General features: G+C 35.6%; 2 non-coding genes across 2 annotated transcripts; one reads left to right on the forward strand and one right to left on the reverse strand.

Annotated features, from left to right (window-relative positions):
• The first annotated feature begins 2767 nt into the window (after nt 1–2767).
• Nucleotides 2768–2840, forward strand: Trnav-cac. Its single transcript has one exon. It is a non-coding gene; the product is annotated as a tRNA-Val (tRNA).
• Nucleotides 2841–11686: 8846 nt separating this feature from the next.
• Nucleotides 11687–11759, reverse strand: Trnav-cac. Its single transcript has one exon. It is a non-coding gene; the product is annotated as a tRNA-Val (tRNA).
• Nucleotides 11760–18531: the final 6772 nt, after the last annotated feature.

The raw sequence follows: 18531 nt of genomic DNA on the forward strand, positions 1-18531 counted from the left end.
GTCGGTGTCCTAAATTATGCTGAATTAATCCTATGCTGAATTATCCTAAAATTTTTTCACCACATGACCTATCTTAAAGCCTCGTTTATACGAGGTCAGTAACAAGACAGTACAGTAAGCTAAAAGCTAGTCCAGCAACTTGCTACTGGACACTCGTTTAATATTTGGTTTAAGTATACTCACGACCTCCGAGGTCGAGTGGTATGTACACCGGTTTTCATGGGTATGTCACTCTGAGGTCCCGGGTTCGATTCCCGGCCGAGTCGATGTAGATTATCATTTGTTATCTATGTTGTCTTGGGTCTGGGTGTTTGTGGTACCGTCGTTACGTCGTTTTCCATAACACAAGTGCTTTAGCTACTTGCATTGGGGTCAGAGTAATGTATGTGATGTTGTCTCATATTTATTCATCAGGAAAACTATAAAAGTACGCTCTCTATTCTCAATCTTATTTATTTAAATACTTTATTGACCACACCGCACATCTTCATCAGGACTTGATGCCTGAAGACATTCTCTTCAGCCAGTCAACCTTTAGGTCAAATAAAAATGACGGCGATAATTAATAATTAATGGATAATACATAATAATAAACATATGTACATATGAAACAATAAAAGGAAATATACACATTTACATATAGAATCTACAAAAAATATATATATTCTCTATAGTAAGCAGCCATAGATAGAAGGAGCTTTCTGGCAAGACTTATAAAGTAATATTTTAAATTAACATGGTTATTTTTATTACTACTCTAGAGTCTCGTGAACTAGACATTCGTAGATAATGTCGAAGTATCGAGCTCCACCGATCAAAAATAAAAAACACGGAAAATATCCCGAAATTAATACCTTTAGTTATAAAGTAATATTGGGTCAGTATAGATACGAAAGCATAGTGAGAAATAGAATTGTACACAGATTAATTAATATAAATTAGTACTACACAGGAATTGAACCAGTACCTTAGGATATGCAGCCTTAAGCTAACCACATATCCATCGAGGCAGTCAATCATAATATCATTTTGGACGGGGACGCTTGCAAAGCGACGTATAACATTTCCAGAAAGTTTCTAAAGTAATAAATTCTATCTATCTGCGTCTTTGTGCTGAGGACGGATGGCCGCCGAAGTTAGTGCTCCACTGAAATCTAGACTCCGAATAATGAAGCTGACTCGTGAAGGCTGGACTTCTTAGCTTTGTTCTCGATAAGGTAATTCACTGGCTCGAGTTTCTGACTTCGGACATATTTCATGTTTAATCACACCCTGATCGTCATCAATACAAGTTTAACACGTTGGCTGTGGCACCATTTTTTTATTTCTTCCATTCCTGCCTTACAGGGCGTTTAAGACCTCGTATGGCAAATTTCGATACGGGGCTTATTAGACCCCGTAACGTTTTAGGAATTGAAATTCGATGTGATCGAATTTTACTTCTTCAGTTGCGGTACGTAGTCAAAGTGAGCCCATTTTTTAAGTAGGTATACCATGGCATTCTGTTTTCAATTGGCATCATATAATCACAGATTTTACAGACTCGCAACAGATAAATCTATGTTTGTATTAGCCGCGCCGTAAGCGAGACATATGCGAGGCGTATCAGACCTCGCTCCGCACTTGTTAATTTACTTGGTGGTAAGACTTTGTGCTAGCCCGTCTGGGTAGGTACCACCCACTCATCAGTTATTCTACCGCCAAACAACAGTACTCAGTATTATTGTGTTTCAGTTTGAAGGGTGAGTGAGCCAGTGTAACTACAGGCACAAGGAACATAACATCTTAGTTACATAGGTTGGTGGCACATTGACGATGTAAAGAATTGTTAATATTTATTACATCGTCATTGTCTATGGGTGATGGTGACCACTTACTATCAGGTGGCCCATATGCTCGTCCGCCAACCTATACCATAAAAAAAACTTGTTATTAATATTTTAATTCCAGATATCCTACTGGGTAGTTTATCGTAACCGAAGATGGCGGCTTGATAGCTGCCTTATCTTGATAAGGAGTTTGGGGCTAATTCAATGATCCGGCTATAACACGAGTTATTTGATAAACAATAATAATTAAACATATATTTACTTAATTGTAGTGCTTAGTGGATATTCGAATGCTCAGCAACAATAGAGCTGAGATGGCCCAGTGGTTAGAACACGTGCATCTTAACCGATGATTGCGGGTTCAAACCCAGGCAAGCACCACTATATATATGTGCTTAATTTGTGTTTATAATTCATCTCGTGCTCGGCGGTGAAGGAAAACATCGTGACGAAACCTACGTGTGACTAATTTCATCGAAATTCTGCCCAACGTGCATTCCACTAGCCTGCATTGGAACGGCGTTGAGGAATATGTTCCAAACCCTAACCTTAATGGAAGAGGAGGCCTTATCCCAGCAGTGGGAAATTTACAGGCTGTTGCTTTACTTTTTTTAAACAACAATGCTTAGTTTTATTATGTTCTGGTTTAAAGGGTGAGTGAGCCAGTGTACATCCACAAGGGCTGGCTATCACTTATCACAAGATACGCCGCGAAACCTATTTAAAAATATTATCTTTAAGACCAGTAAAGAATTATTCTTTAACGGAAAATCAAAATCCCTGAATACAATAGTTAATTATTATCAGAAAGTAATAAGCGACAGTAACAATAGTAACAATAATGACTTTCTTCAACTAATCATCGTAAATAAATATTTTATAACTCATATGCAAATGAAGAATATAATATCGTAATAATTTTGAACTGCGTTTTCAACGTTTCCGTAGTGTAGCGGTTATCACGTGTGCTTCACACGCACACGGTCCCCGGTTCGATCCCGGGCGGAAACAAATGATCATAAGTTATAATATTTTTTAAGTTTCAATTTTCATTTCATTTTTTTTTTACTCTATACTCGCTGTTTTTGAGCGATACCTTCTTCCTTTTCATACGTTAATGAAGATGTCCTAATCTTAATATTAATGAATTCACCTGCTTAGATAACAGTGCTTAGACAAATGTAATATATTTAAAATTAAATCATCTAATATTTTTAAATATATATATCATCGGCGATTATATTTTATTCAACGACAATATTAAAGTCGATTACTTATTACTCTTTTTATGTGTTTCTTGGTGAAGGACTCAGATCAGATCGATAAAAGATAATGGAGTTTTTCATTCGAAAATTTCTCAATCACAGCTCTGAATCTGTAAGCTGAAATGTGTACACTGCTTTGCCTAAGAAATCACAAAAAGTTTTTCATCCATATTGTTGGATTTGCAGTCCGATCGGTTTATGACGGTGAGTCCTCACTGTACACAATATAACGTAATCCTGTGTTACTTTTGCACTGTAATATGACTTACACAGTTCGATACTCTCAAGAGAGATCTTGAGATTGGACTTCTAATAGCAGGGCGTCAGAGTAGCATGCTAAAGCGAAGGCTCCGCCGAAGATATGGAGAGGTACCACGGGTATTTTAGTAAGTATTTCGGTGACAGCATGAGTCCTACATTTAATACGCCCCCCCCCCTACTTTTACGTAGCTCCCTGTAAGGTTTTCCCAGCGAGATCCAAAAATAAAAAATGACCTTGAAATCGGTCAGAAGTATTATTATCATCGTCGTCCTCCAACTACGTTTTACCAAGGCTGTGTAATTTCTTTAATTATTGACGTCATCAATTTCATTATTTTGATTTATTTTCAATTATATTTCATAATACATTTCCGGGATTATTGATCCAGATTGCAAAGTTAAAGCTCGTATACATCTCCCGTTGTATATCTTTGTAAGTAAAGCTGGAATAGCGGAATATATATCTGAAATCGCTATACACCGGTCCGGATATCCGGCTTCGTCAGTTTATCCGGCTTTTAAAATCCCATTGACAGACGATCTGTCATAGAACCATTAACGTAAGAATTTTCATAGAACACATTTCCTGTCTGATGTTTTATTTATTTCAAATGACATTTGTAATTGTAATAAGAAAAATAATTGATAATCCAAATATTTCATTAATTAAAGTGAAAACCAATACTGAACTATTTATAGTGACTTCTTTTTAGGTAGGTAAAAGAATTTAAACAAATATTTACTTTATCCCATGATTTACTGGGTGGTAGGACTTGTACCATTCTAGGCTGGGTACCATCCACACATCAGATATTCTATCTTAAGAGATCAGTAGTGTTGCAGGCATAAGAGACTTAAAATCTGATCTTCCACGGTTGGTAGGTCATTACAGTGGTAGTCCATCACATATAAGAAAAATAAAATGGTGATTTCTTGAGAGCTGGAGCTGCTATCGAACGTTTACGATTCAGTTTGAAACCTTATTGAGTCAGTTTACTGTCCTTGCGCTGAGATGGCCCAGTGGTTAGACCGTGTTGAACATTTTAACCGATGATTGCAGGTTAAAACCCAGGTTAACACCACTATGTGTATGTGCTTAATGCTGCCTGAATTGGAACAGCGCGGTGGAATATGTTCCAAACCCTCTCTTTAATGGAAGAGGAGGTCTTATCTCAGTAGTTCGAAATTTACAGGCTGTTACTTTACTTTACTGTCCTTGCGCATGCCACCATTCCGTCGTCACATCAGGTTCCTTCTACCAACGAATAAATATCACAAAAGTTAAATGTACAACAACAACAGCCTGTTAATTTCCCACTGCTGGGTTAAAGACTCCTCTCCCTTTGATAGGAAGGTTTGGAACATATTCCAACACGCTGTTCCAATGCGGGTTAGTGGAATCTACAAACTGAACAATAACTGTTTTATTAAATTCAAACGCGAACTAAGTCGCGGGTATAGCTAGTTTCATTAAAATAAATCCTTGTATTGAGCAATGAGCTTTAGAAATTAATGTTTCTAAATGGTTATGCATTAAAATTATTACTAAGATATAGAACTTACGATAAAAGCCGTTCCTGTAAATGGAACTGAGCTCGAATAAAAACCGAGCACGGTTAAATAAAATTGAGCACTATAAAACGAAACTAAGCACAAAGCAAGTCAACAACCAATCTGATCGCATTGCGACCGGCGCGGATGTCCGGTTGCATCAGATTGTACGGCTTTTAAACTTCGTGTGACGAATGAATTCCACTTTATATTGAGTTTTGAATTTGTTTCTTTGAATAATTTAATTAAATTTCCACGCAAAATTATAATATATACAGAAAGAATAATATCTAAGGTAATAAGGTATAAAGGTGAGGACAAAATTATCGTCCCATTTTTGAAATGAAGCCTCCACTTGAAAATGTCTTGGATACCACGCTGTTAACAAAAAATTCATTAACTTCTCATATCTCTAATCATTCATTTATCAAGTACTAGCGACCCGCCCTGACATCGCACGGGTGCAATACTGATACTAAATATACTACAGAGTTTGTTTATATACGACATTATATAAGACCTTTCTAAAATAATCATCAGTGTTCGTTTACTATATTGTTCAAGTATTATATACCAAAACCCTCCTCCCAAAACACTCTATCTATGGTAGCTTCACTTAATTGTTAATTGACGATTCAAAAGTGCTTGTAAAAGCCCACTTGAATAAAGTTTATTTTGATTAAAATAAACCGCATCAAAATGTAATATATGTGTATGTAATGAGTCGAGATGGCCCAGTGGTTAGAACGCGTGCATCTTAACCGATGATTGCGGGTTCAAACCCAGGCAAGGCTGTTTCATGTGCTTAATTTGTCTTTATAATTCATCTCGTGTTCAGCGGTGGAGGAAAACATCGTGAGGAAACCTGTATGTGACAAATTTCATAGAAATTCTGCCACATATGCATTCCACCAATCCGCATTGGAACAGCGTGGTGGAATATGTTCCAAACCTTCTCCTCAAAGGGAGAGGAGGACTTTAGCCCAGCAGTGGCAATTTACAAGCTTTTGTTGTGAATGTAATGATAATGAAAACATATTCGTTTAGTAATGTTTTTGAACATGCTTTAAATAGGTCTTTTTAGTGGCAAAGAAAATCATTGTAAATAAATTTGCCTAGGTTATGGTTCGATCTATCATCAACCCCCATAGCTAGTAGTAGTAGTCTAGCTACAGGTAAGGTTCAAGCTCTCCTGCAGAAAAGATACGTTTACATTTACGATGTATTAGCACTAAAGGAAAACGGTTTGAATTTTATTATAATGAGAGCTCAGTAAAATCTTGGAAAAGGTAAAGACGCTAAAGAAAAAACATCCTCAGTTTGTTTTGATTTAATTTACAAAATAATCAGATTAATGCAGCGGCTGAAAAGTTTATTAAATATTTTCTATGTATACTTTGGTGTATAGGTACACAATGACTATTTTAACTGCCTCGTTTGTTCAACAGCTTGATATACATATGGTTGTAAATCCAAAGGTTGAGTTCAAATCCCAGATCGAGCCAATAAAAAATATTGGTAGTGAGTATACTCTAGTGCCTCGTAATTTGAGGGTCGCATCGCTGGACCATTGGTCATGGGGATGAACTCTTTCCGATCGTGCCGAATTTACTTTCCAATTAGATTATGAGGCAGGCGAGCATTCTATCATTAAACCACCGAAGCGAGAGCTGAGACAGCCAGTTAGAACGCGTGCATCTTAACCGATGATTATGGTTTCAAACCCCAGCCAGCGCTACTAAATTTTGATGTGCATGATTTGTGTTGATAATTCATCTCGAGCTCGCCAGTGAAGGAATAAATCTTGAGGAAACCTGAATGAGTCTAATTTCAACGAAATTCTGCCACATGGGAATCCACCAAACCGCATTGGAGTAGCTTGGTGAAATAGGGGAGGGGAGATCATATACCAGCAGTGGGAATTTTAAAGGCTATTACTGTCAGTTTATGTGAATGAGGGAATACGGTGCATCTAGTTGAAGATCGAATTGTGCACAATTACATAATATGTCCTGATTAGCTGACATCATCAAAAATGGCCACTGTGGCTGATATCAAAAATAATTATAACTCACATTGAAATCATCAAATAATCTCGATAATTTCTCCAAAGCTTTAAAAATATAATTGTATCTGAAAATGTATTTTCCTTTGGCCTTTAACACGAGCGAAGCAGAATAAAAGAATGTGTTTAGCGGAAATATTCCAGTACGTTTGTAACGCGCGCTTTCTGCAAAATCCGATTGACTGACGGGAGATTGAAATTTTTCGAATTCCCTCCCCGCATCAGATGTGTGAATGGTAAAAAAAAATCGGCTGTTCTGTGCGGTTTGCCTGTTCAATTACGTTTTAAGCCATCAGCTCGTCAGACGTCACTTTGAAATACTTGACGATACGGAAATATGTGGATTACTTGTATATTTGTTTGATTGTTGGAGAACTAAAACTACCAGGTATTTCACTTGTAAATGTTTTTTTTTTTTTTTGAATGGCAAAAGTCACCTCCTTTTCAAGTGAGGCTTAAAAATCATGAGACATTAGCACTTTAGGATTGCATTGCCACAAGATTTGATCTACTTGGTAGGGCTTTGTTCAAGGTACTTTCTAACGATAAAGAACAATACTTAATATTTTTTAGCTCCGTTTGAAGTTCGCGTTCGTCCGTTCCAGCCCCCCATTGAGCCAGTGTAAAAAACACAAGGAATATGATATTTCCGAAGGTTCGCATTGGTGGTATGATAAATGGTAAATATAGTACCAATATGTATGGGCAGTGGTGACAACTCATCATCAGATATCCTATTTGCCTATCCAATATCATAAAAAAATGCAGTGTCAGATATTTGCTGATATTAATTTGTGGGCTTGTAAGGCCCTGTGTTCAAGTTCCATACAAGGACCAGATACACAAAATGACATGTGGAGTCTTATCATCTACAATTTAACCTCTCAATAGCCGGCAAGAGTTGGAAGTTTTCTATGAAATACTCCCATAGTTCGAAAAGCACGTTTCATCAGAAACAAACTGAGCTTACTAGTTGCTTCGAGCTTGACGTCACATTTCCAAAAGACGTTGGATATCCTGATGGATGGGTTATCATAGATTTACATCCGATACAAAGGATTCCTCTCAATATGCTCGTATTCCTTCATCGCTGAGCATCATGTACTTGTACTATAGATATTTCATTGTTTTAATAAATGACAAAACTATATTCTACAAATATTTTAGTGACTCGATTGCTTCTTATCCTTCAGATTACAATATTTATTTTGGAAAATATGGTTTTATTTTTACTCTAAATTAAGCTATATTTAAAGTCGGACAAGCAGTCATTCGTTTGGCTAGATACGAACAAGCAAGGTGTGCTAACAAATAAACGCAAGCATAGAATATGTATATATTACAAATTAACTTAAAATATTAAGTTTATGATTAGTTTAGAAGGAGCTCTTTCCTATATGCTTCCAAAAAATGTTGGTTCCGTTCTCCTTTCTCAGGCTCCAGACTATTTGTATACCAAAATTCATTTAAAATGCTCCTGTAGTTTTGCAGTGAAAACGAGATAAACAGACAGAGTTACTTTCGCATTTATAATATTAAAAAGAATAGTATGGAGTTGTTCGTAAGTGAATTAATGATGAATATCTTGTAAGCTCATAAAATGTTAATAAACTGATCAATCAATATTAAACTGAGTTGAGATGTTAGAACGCGTGCATCTTAACCGATGATTGCGAGTTCAAACCCAGGCAAGCATCACTATATATATATGTGCTTAATTTGTGTTTATAATTCATCTCGTGGTCGTCGAAGAAGGAAAACATCGTGAGGAAACGTGCATGTGTCTAATTTCATCGAAATTCTGCCAAATGTGCATTCCAACAACCCGTATTGGAACTGCGTGGTGGAATATGTTCCAAACACCCTTCTTAATGGAAAAGGAGGCCATATCCCAGCAGTGGGAAATTTACTGTTTCTATACTTTTTTTTTAATATTAATCTGCTTGAAATTATTTAATATATTATTATTATTTACATGACTATTTTATTTCTTGACCCATAAAAGCAAATTGTATTCATTCAATTAAACGAAATTATTATTCCCCAGAGCGGACGTCAACACGTGACGTCACAGGAAATCCACCGGAAGTGCCGCCATGACGGCTTAAGCGTTGGCGAAAAAATTACGCTTTTCGGCGGGAAAATGGCGACTTCCGCTTCCGACGCCAAATTGACATGAAGTGTTGAATTCCTAGGATTTATAAAATGTATAATGTTACATAATTGCATTTACAATAAATGATAAATAAAAACGTTCATAAATAACGTGGCCCAGCATGACTATTGAAAAAGTCTTACTGAAAGAAAACCAATAAATAATCTAGTTTTGTTCGTTAACTAAATATATTACATACTATTATAATTTATAATAATATTATAAATGTGAAAGTAACTGTCTGTCAGTCGCTCTTTAACTAATGTTGTCTTAAATTTTCGCGATTATTACACATTTAAATTTAAATTACGGGGTAGCCATGGGTTCTCCAGTATCCCCCGTGGTCGCCGATTTGTTCATGGAAGACCTGGAGGAGAGGGCTCTTCGCTCCGGACCTATAACACCTAGGTTTTATAAACGGTACGTAGATGACACTTTCACAATATTACTTAGTGATCTGACATCTGCATTTTTAGTACATCTTAATTCTATAAATAAAAACATTAAATTTACTATGGAATTAGAGGCAAATAATTCTTTAGCCTTCCTTGACATCCTTATTATCAAGAATCCTGACAATACATTAAGTCACACAGTTTATAGGAAACCCACACACACCAACAAATACCTCAATGGTGACTCGCACCACCACCCTAGTCAGTTAGCTACCGTTGGCAAATCTTTGTTTCAGAGAGCCCACCATCTCTGCGATGCTGAACACCTAGAGGACGAGCTACGTCAGGTCAAGCTTGCACTCCACCAGAACAAGCTGCCCGCCTCGCCAGCATCGCAGAAGCCGTATCAAGCCACCCACAGTTGAGCGACAACCTGCATTTCTACCATATGTGAAGGGAGTTACAGACAGGATTGGCAACATCTTGAAGCGAGCTTCAATTAAAACCGTTTACAAGCCTCATAAGAAAGTGAGCCAGTTCTTGACACCTATCAAGAGTAATATTCCTTTACAAACTGCAGGAGTATATAAACTCGAATGTGAGTGTGGTTTATCTTACATAGGCCAAACAAAGAGAAGTATCGGTACCAGGGTCAAGGAACATATAGGAGATGTCAAAAATAGGCGTTCTTCTAAGTCTGCAGTCTGTGAACATGCTCTGGATAAACCTAACCATTTTATCCGATTTGATAAACCACAGATCCTCGCTAGAGAACACAGATTCATTCCTAGAATGATACGTGAGGCTACTGAAATTCAAAAACATCCAAACTTCAATAGAGAAGATGGTTGGAGACTTTCTAACACCTGGGATCCACTTATTAAAAATTTAAAATCCCAAATCCAACAGACTGCAAGACCTAAAGATACAGTTAGTGCCTTCTGCGTGCAACCGGAACGTTACTCAAGATATCAATTGAGAAATCGTTGGCGGTAGTTGTTAATAATATTTCCTTTGTTCTTCAAATAGACAAATGTCATCTTAGTCTACCCGTGACCACGAACACTGCAAAGTGCTCGAAACGTCGGGATGTTTTAAAAATAATTAATATACGCGATTCATCCGCTCTTTAACTACTAAGCCAATGAATCGAATTTGATGAAATTTCGTGAAGCTTGAATATTCACTTGGTGGTAGGGCTTTGTGCAGGCCCGCCTGGGTAGGTCCAGCCACGCATCAGACATTCTGTATTGGTTATGAAGGAATGAATAATATGCCTATAATATAGGATAAAAAAGCGTGAAATTAATACCTGTTGACTTTCAGGCAGGATACATTACATACATACTCGTATATAATTGTATTTAACTAATGTCATTGTATTTTTTAAATGTTGATAAAGAGTAACTACTGACTTTCTTGCCGGTTCTTCTCGGTAGAACCTACTTCCGAACCGGTGGTAGCTTTACTTAATTGTTAAATGACGATTCAATAGTGCTTGTAAAAGCCCACTTGAATAAAGTTTATTTTGATTTTGTAATGTAACGAGTATTTACCAAATAGACTTGCACGAACCTGTACTACAAAGAATACAACACAAGAGGAATGATCAAAAGGGACCAGTATTGGACACAGGGTGGCAGATGAGTACATTACTTGGTGGGAGGGCTTTGTGCAAGCCCATCTGGGTAGTTACCACACACTCACCAGTTATTCTACCGCCAAATAACAGTACTCAGTATTGTTGTGTTCCGGTTTGAAGGGTGAGTGAGCCAGTGTAACTACAGGCACAAGGGACATAACATCTTAGTTCCCAAGGCTGGTTGCACATTGATGATTTAAGGAATAGTTAATATTTCTTACAGCGTCATTATCTATGGGTGATGGTGACCACTTCACACCATCAGATGGTCCATATGCTCGTCCGCCAACCTATACCATAAAAAAAATTTCGTTTGTCTTAGAGCGTACGATTCGATTCTACCGAAAAAAGGTGATCATTGACGATTCAGATCGAAACATACTTGTGTATATACCTTAATATGTTTATCAAACGACTAAATATTTAGATAAGGAAACCTTTTTTAACCTATCACTGCGACGATGGAGTTAAATAAAAATAATAAAGAAATAAAATTAGAATTGTCTTGTCAAGTATGACAACTTGTTTCCGCCCGGGATCGAACCGGGGACCTTGTGCGTGTGAAGCACACGTGATAACCGCTACACTACGGAAACGTTGAAGACTCATTGATAAATATTTATAACGTTCCAAAAATTAACTTCATTCAAGCATTTTCTGCTTCATACAACCACCCCGTGGAACGAGCTTTCGCCAGCGGCTTCCGAACCGATACGACTTGAGAAACTACAAAAAAAGAGCCTACACTTTTTTGAAAGGCGACAAATCCTCCGTGTATTGCAGATGTTCACGTGTATGTGAAGTGGTAGTCACTTTTCATCTCAGCCTCCTGCCCATTCGCTAAACCAAAAAGAGGTCTGCCCGGTTTTAGGGTTAAATAGCTAAGCCGAGTTTGACGAAATTTGCTGCGTCGCAAACTTGAACTCCAAGAGGACATGAGCTTATTTAATGCCTTACCCCTGACGTCGAACTCCTAAAACGCAACTAGACGACAACCAAACATAAATAAATATATATATTTCTTGGTTATAAAATTATATTTAATTAAAAAACTTTAGATACACAAAAATATGATGATTGGTCCAAGTCCAGGCGAGATCTGGTTATTTTTTGTTTATAATTCATGTCGGCCTTTCCATGTGTATCTACCATCCCGCAAAGGAGCAACGTAATAGTAATAATAACGTAGGAATAAGCTCCTCACTGGAAGAAGGTCTTATAACCCAATGATGGGAAATTTACAGGCTCTATTTTTTTTGTATAGGTTGGCGGACGAGCATAAGGGCCACCTGATGGTAACTGGTCACCATCACCCATAGACAATGACGCTGTAAGAAATATTAACTATTCCTTACATCGTCAATGCGCCACCAATCTTGGGAACGAAGATGTTATGTCCCTTGTACCTGTAGGTACACTGGCTCACTTACCCTTCAAACTGGAACACAACAATACTGAGTACTGTTATTTGGCGGTAGAATAACTGATGAGTGGGTCGTACCTACCCAGACGGGCTAGCACAAAGCCCTACCACCAAGTAAATAATATAAACTATAAACAAATATATGAAAAAACCTCAGACGGGCTTTCGAAATTTAAATATAAAAGCTTTGGCTTAAATTCAGGATCCATTATAACGGTACAAATTAATGCAAAATGACTATTTCTGTATTATAGAAATAAATCGATGATGTAAACTGCATCGTGCCATCTTTATAGCAAAGCCTATTTCAAGTATGTGACGTTGCTGCATAAGGTAATGATAGCAGAACTGGATACAATCGTGTCTAATCGATGCTCTATTCATAGTCCAGTTTAACCGACTTTCAATAGAGGAGTATTGCTTTGACAAATTAAGATATATTTGTATTTATTTATATTTGCTCTATAAGTAGTCGAATTTAATTTTGATCAAAATATACTTAAGTCAAATAAGTATAACTGTTTTAGGTACCATCCACTCATGTTTATAATTGTGGTATTTAAATTATTTTTATTGGTTTTAGATCATGAATCATGATCATGATTCTAGCGCCAAACAGCAATACTTTATAATTTTGTGTTTAGTTATACATAAACAAAACTTGAAGTAATTATTATTTTTTCTAGAAATATTTATATTTTCTAACGATGTTGAAATTATGTTAAGTGCATTATAGCTAAAATTTAAAACAGTTCTTTAGGAAGCTTTTTTGAAATCACTCGCAAAATAATATTTTAAATTCGAAAATGTTTTCAACCGACTTCCAAAAGGAGGAGGTTATCAATTCGTCTGTATTTTTTTTTTTTTTTTTTTTTTTTATGTTTGTTACCTCATAACTTTTCACTGGGTGGACCGATTTTGATAATTTTTTTTTTTGTTTGAAAGGTAGTGCTTCCCGTGGGGTCCCATTTTTTTTATTTTTTTTTCCGACGATGGTATCTGTATGAAAACGACATAAGTCTTAAATTTGCATTATGTATGTGCGTGATAAATAGGTGAATAACTGAAAATCACGTTAACCAATTTTGATAATTCTTTTTTTATTATAAAGGATATACTTCAAGGATAGTTTGGTGAAAGTTTGGTAAGGTTCTGAGCACAGGAACCATGACAAAGTAACGGAACGGAAGGGAACGGAACAATTCTGAGGAGCACGTTAGCGATACTCAGTCGAATCTTTTATTTATAGGTTATTTGGATATTTGAGTCACCTTCCGTAATGTGGTTATGTTTATGTAATTATCATAGTCGAATATTATAATCAACTAGCTACCCACCCGGGCTTCGCACGGGTGCAATACTGATACTAAATATACTACAGAATTCGTTTATTTACGACATCACATCGCAAACTTCTAAAATTATCAGTGTTTCTTTACTATATTGTTCATGTATTATGTACACAAACCTTCCCCTTGAATCACACTATCTTTTAAAAAAACCGCATCAAAATCCGTTGCGTAGATTTAAAGATATAGGGACAGAGAAAGCGACTTTGTTTTATACTATGTAGTGATGGAACTCCTATACGGCTCGCAGTTAGGGTGCGATATGGGGCAGAATTTCATACTATCTTTAATCAAATTTTGTGTATGTGATGTGATGTCATATGATGTACGAAATATAGTTGGTCTTTTTCAAAGTTTTTTTGCTGAGTTCGATTACAGCTCTTTCGAGGGATCCTTGTAGTTTACGCCGCGTGACGTATTAAATCCGCATTTTCGAAAGTCTATTTTTGCTTTATTCGCAAGTTTCCTTTGAAATTGTCCTCAAAGTAGTTTCTGACTCATATAAACGGAACGCTTAATCTATCCATATTAAAAAAAATTAGTTAGTCAACATGAGCTTCACTTAAAATCAAAATATAAATAAAAATTTTAACAAAAAGAAAAACCGACTTCAAACAAAACACTACTTTAAAACAAATGAATATGCACAAAAAAGTAATAAAAATAATTGCGTATTCAACATATTTTTTAGAGTCTTCCTAAGTTAAATGAAGGAAAAATATTAGACTACTTAAAAGTCGATTAACGATTATATCATGTAGTTATAATTATTGTTATATTTGGAGTCGGTGTCAGCCAATAAAACCCTACATAACCCTACGTATATCTATCAAAAAACAATACGAGAATACTTTAACAAATATGTTATTTACAAATTACCTTTTACACAATAATATACTGGATCAATCAAGGGGCTCGTATCGCTTCTTTCTTTTGATTGTTGGGGCAAAGGCACCGTGGCTGACACCGGCTCCAAATATACCAATAATTATAACTACATGATATAATCGTTAATCGACTTTTAAGTAGTCTAATATTTTTCATTTCATTTAACTTAGGAAGACTCTAAAAAATATGTTGAATACGCAATTATTTTTATTACTTTTTTGTGCATATTCATTTGTTTTAAAGTAGTGTTTTGTTTGAAGTCGGTTTTTCTTTTTGTTAAAATTTTTATTTATGCTTACGTTAAATAGCATCTAGGCCGATCATACCGTCATATAAAGACTTCAGACAGACTACACTTTTAAACTATAAACAAAATATTACATATAGGTATGTTCTTTGTTTTAAAAATGTAATTGTAAATCTAAAATAGTGGAAAATATTAGACGTATTATTGATTTTAGCCGGTTTTTCTCTGTAGAGTTGACTTTAGGAACGTAAGTTTAAATTTTTTCAGCGCCATAGTCTATTGGTGGTGATGACCACTCACCAACAGGTAGATATTTGCCTGGCCTACCTACCTATAGAAAATTTGAGAATTCGAAAATCAGAAAGAGTTACTAGAAAAATGGTCCAGACTATAGATAGGAGTTCACACTACGAGTTTATAAGTCGTTCTGAAATGATCAATGTTTTTATAAAAGTTTTTATCACGAAAACAACTGCTTTCTTACGTAACGGTTCAGAAATATATCAGTTCTTGGTATTTCGTATATTATCTGTACAGGTAGACACGAACCGTTTAACAAAGAAATAAATATATGATGACTCTTCACACTGCACGAAAACATACATACAATACACCTCTCTCTTAGACGAAAATAAGTATCGTGGACAAAATATTTGTTATTCAAATATGTTACTTATTGTCTTAAAACAACAAAAATGTATAAATGAAAGTTAAAAATGTAAAAAAGAACTTATTTCACCCGTGCTAAGCCTGGAGTGGCCGCTAGTATTGCGTTAACTTGAAAATATTGATAATAAAACTTTTCGAGAAATAAATGTAAAATGAACTAAATCAATATACATAAAACTTTTCAAAAATATTCCGCATAATATATCCATAAATATATAAAACTAGTAGTCTTTTTTATGATATAGGTGGCAAACGAGCAGGAGGCTCACCTGATGGAAAGTGACTACCACCGCCCATGGACCTCTGCAACACCAGGGGGCTTGCAGGTGCGTTGCCGGCCTTTAAGAAAGGAGTATGCACTTCTCTTGAAGGTTTCCGTGTGGTATCGGTTCGGAAAAACCGCCGGCCAAAGCTGGTTCCACAAGGTTTTAGTGTATAAATATTTGTTTGGTTGTCGTGTGTCAGGCAAAAAAGTAATTATGTTCTTTATTTGAGTTTAAGTTTGCTTCATACCAAATATCATCAAATTCATCTCATTCATTCACCTGCATGGTCGTGAAAGACCGACAGACAGACAGTTAATTTTACATTTATAATATTAATATAGATTAATTCTTTAACTGCACCAGTTTCACTCGTTTCAAATTCACTCTATTGACGCGACAAGCTTGAATTTCACGTTAAATATTCGAATTAATTTCATCCGTTAAAACGCTAGTTTATAAATAAACAGGTAACATTAAAACGTTTACGAATTTGAAATAAATTTCACCAAAAACATAATGTTGCATTCATTTACGTTTGGGTTTATTTAAAAGCATTGCATTCCAAACTATTGCTTCACCATTGAATTTCGGATTGAAACATTTTGAGCTTTATTTACGTAATAAAGTTTAATTAGTCTTGTATAAATGTTTAAATTACTTTTCATGTATAGATAAACTACTATATTTATAAGGTGATAGGTGGCTTTGCGTTAGTCCATTTCAATAATAACTCAAGAGCCTCGACCAACACCTTAAGAGGCTCTCGTTAGGCAGCTGGGTCAAGGGCCTGATGCAGAAGGCAGTACTCCTCGGCGCGTATTGTGAGGAAGTTCCTCTCGCTGGAGCCCTGACCACCGGTGGCTTGGACCCTGTTCCCGCCACTGGTTGGCTTCTGTATTTTAGATTTTTAAATATATTTTATCTACTTTGTATTTTATATTTAAAATGTATTATATGAGTAAAAACAATTAATAAAGTAATTAGTATATATATAATCAAATAACATACAATATAACATCTAATTTTTCAAGATGTATGACGCTGTACGAGTTCAATAATAAAGTCATTGTTGTTTCCAAAGTTACTTCTTATTATATCAGCTATCTGCCAGTGAAAATCCCGTCAATATCGGTCCAGCCTTTCCTGAGATTAGCCGGACACAAATTTACACCTTAATGTCCGGAAATCCACAACGATTTCTTAGGTTTTTTCTGCCTCGTCGAACCGATACGACATGGGAACATTCAAGAAAAGAGCCTACTCCTTTCTTAAAGGCCGGCAACGCACCTGCAAGCCCCCTGGTGTTGCAGATGTCCATGGGCGGTGGTAGTCACTTTCCATCAGGTGAGCCTCCTGCTCGTTTGCCACCTATATCTTAAAAAAAAAACACAAAAAATATAAAAAAAAATACTTTGCTAGGAGTTGTGTTGTGATAGTCAGGTGGCCAATTTAACAGCCTGCCTAGCTATATAAAGATAAACATTAACTTTTTAATACAATTGTATCTAGTGGATTGATGTCGAAAATAAACACCATAACAGGATATAAGCTATCAATGTCTAAAGTTTTATCGTTATCGATACATTATACACTACAACATACATTAGTGACTTTTATATACATATATTAACGGCTGTCTGTGCTATATATGCTATATAATAATACGTGTGCAAGTAAACACACCGGATGACAAAAAGTCCAGGATTCAAACAAGAACACATTCGAGACGTTTAGATACTGAGATTTTTTTTTATTCTATCTAGATTAGTAACTTACTGATTTAACTGTTCATTTATACATATCACAGCATAAAAACATTATAATAAATGCATATGCATAAATAACGATCGCGGTTGAGTAGTGTGTCTACCGGCTTTCAGAATTTAAGAATATAATCTTTAGTTTCAAATATCTTCCTACATTCAAAGAAACAAATTTTACTTGTTTCTTACATTAATATAAATTGATGATTGATAATCAATTAACGTACATTTAAATGAATTAAAATGTTTTTTTTATTGATTTCTTAATTTGCAATATCAATATAATATCATTAGTTGAAATTTAATTAAAAGTTCATACAACCCAAAGATAAGACAAAATAATTAAATATAAATTAAGTGGTGTGTTTCGATTATTAAAATCAAATTTTGTACTTAAAATAATTATATACTTAAAATAATATAATTCCTGAACATCAGGCTCAATGGCGTCCAGTAGTGGTCTATTACCAGTATTTGACTGGCTCATTGATCTCGTATAGATAAATATTAAATAAATAAATCCTTAATTCAAGAGACTTTTACAAGAACTTTGCGAGCCGAGATGGTCCAGTGGCTAGAACCCATGATTGCGGATTCAAACCCAAGCACCTTATAATATTCATGTACTTAATTTGTGTTTATAATTCATCTTATGCTCAGCGGTGAAGGAAAACATCGTGAGGAAACCTGTATGTGTCAAATTTCATAGCTTCTGCCACATGTGTATTCCACTAACCTGTATTGGAATAGCGTGGTGGAATAT

Source organism: Vanessa cardui, chromosome 26 (assembly GCF_905220365.1).
Source record: "Vanessa cardui chromosome 26, ilVanCard2.1, whole genome shotgun sequence".
Taxonomy (NCBI): domain Eukaryota; kingdom Metazoa; phylum Arthropoda; class Insecta; order Lepidoptera; family Nymphalidae; genus Vanessa; species Vanessa cardui.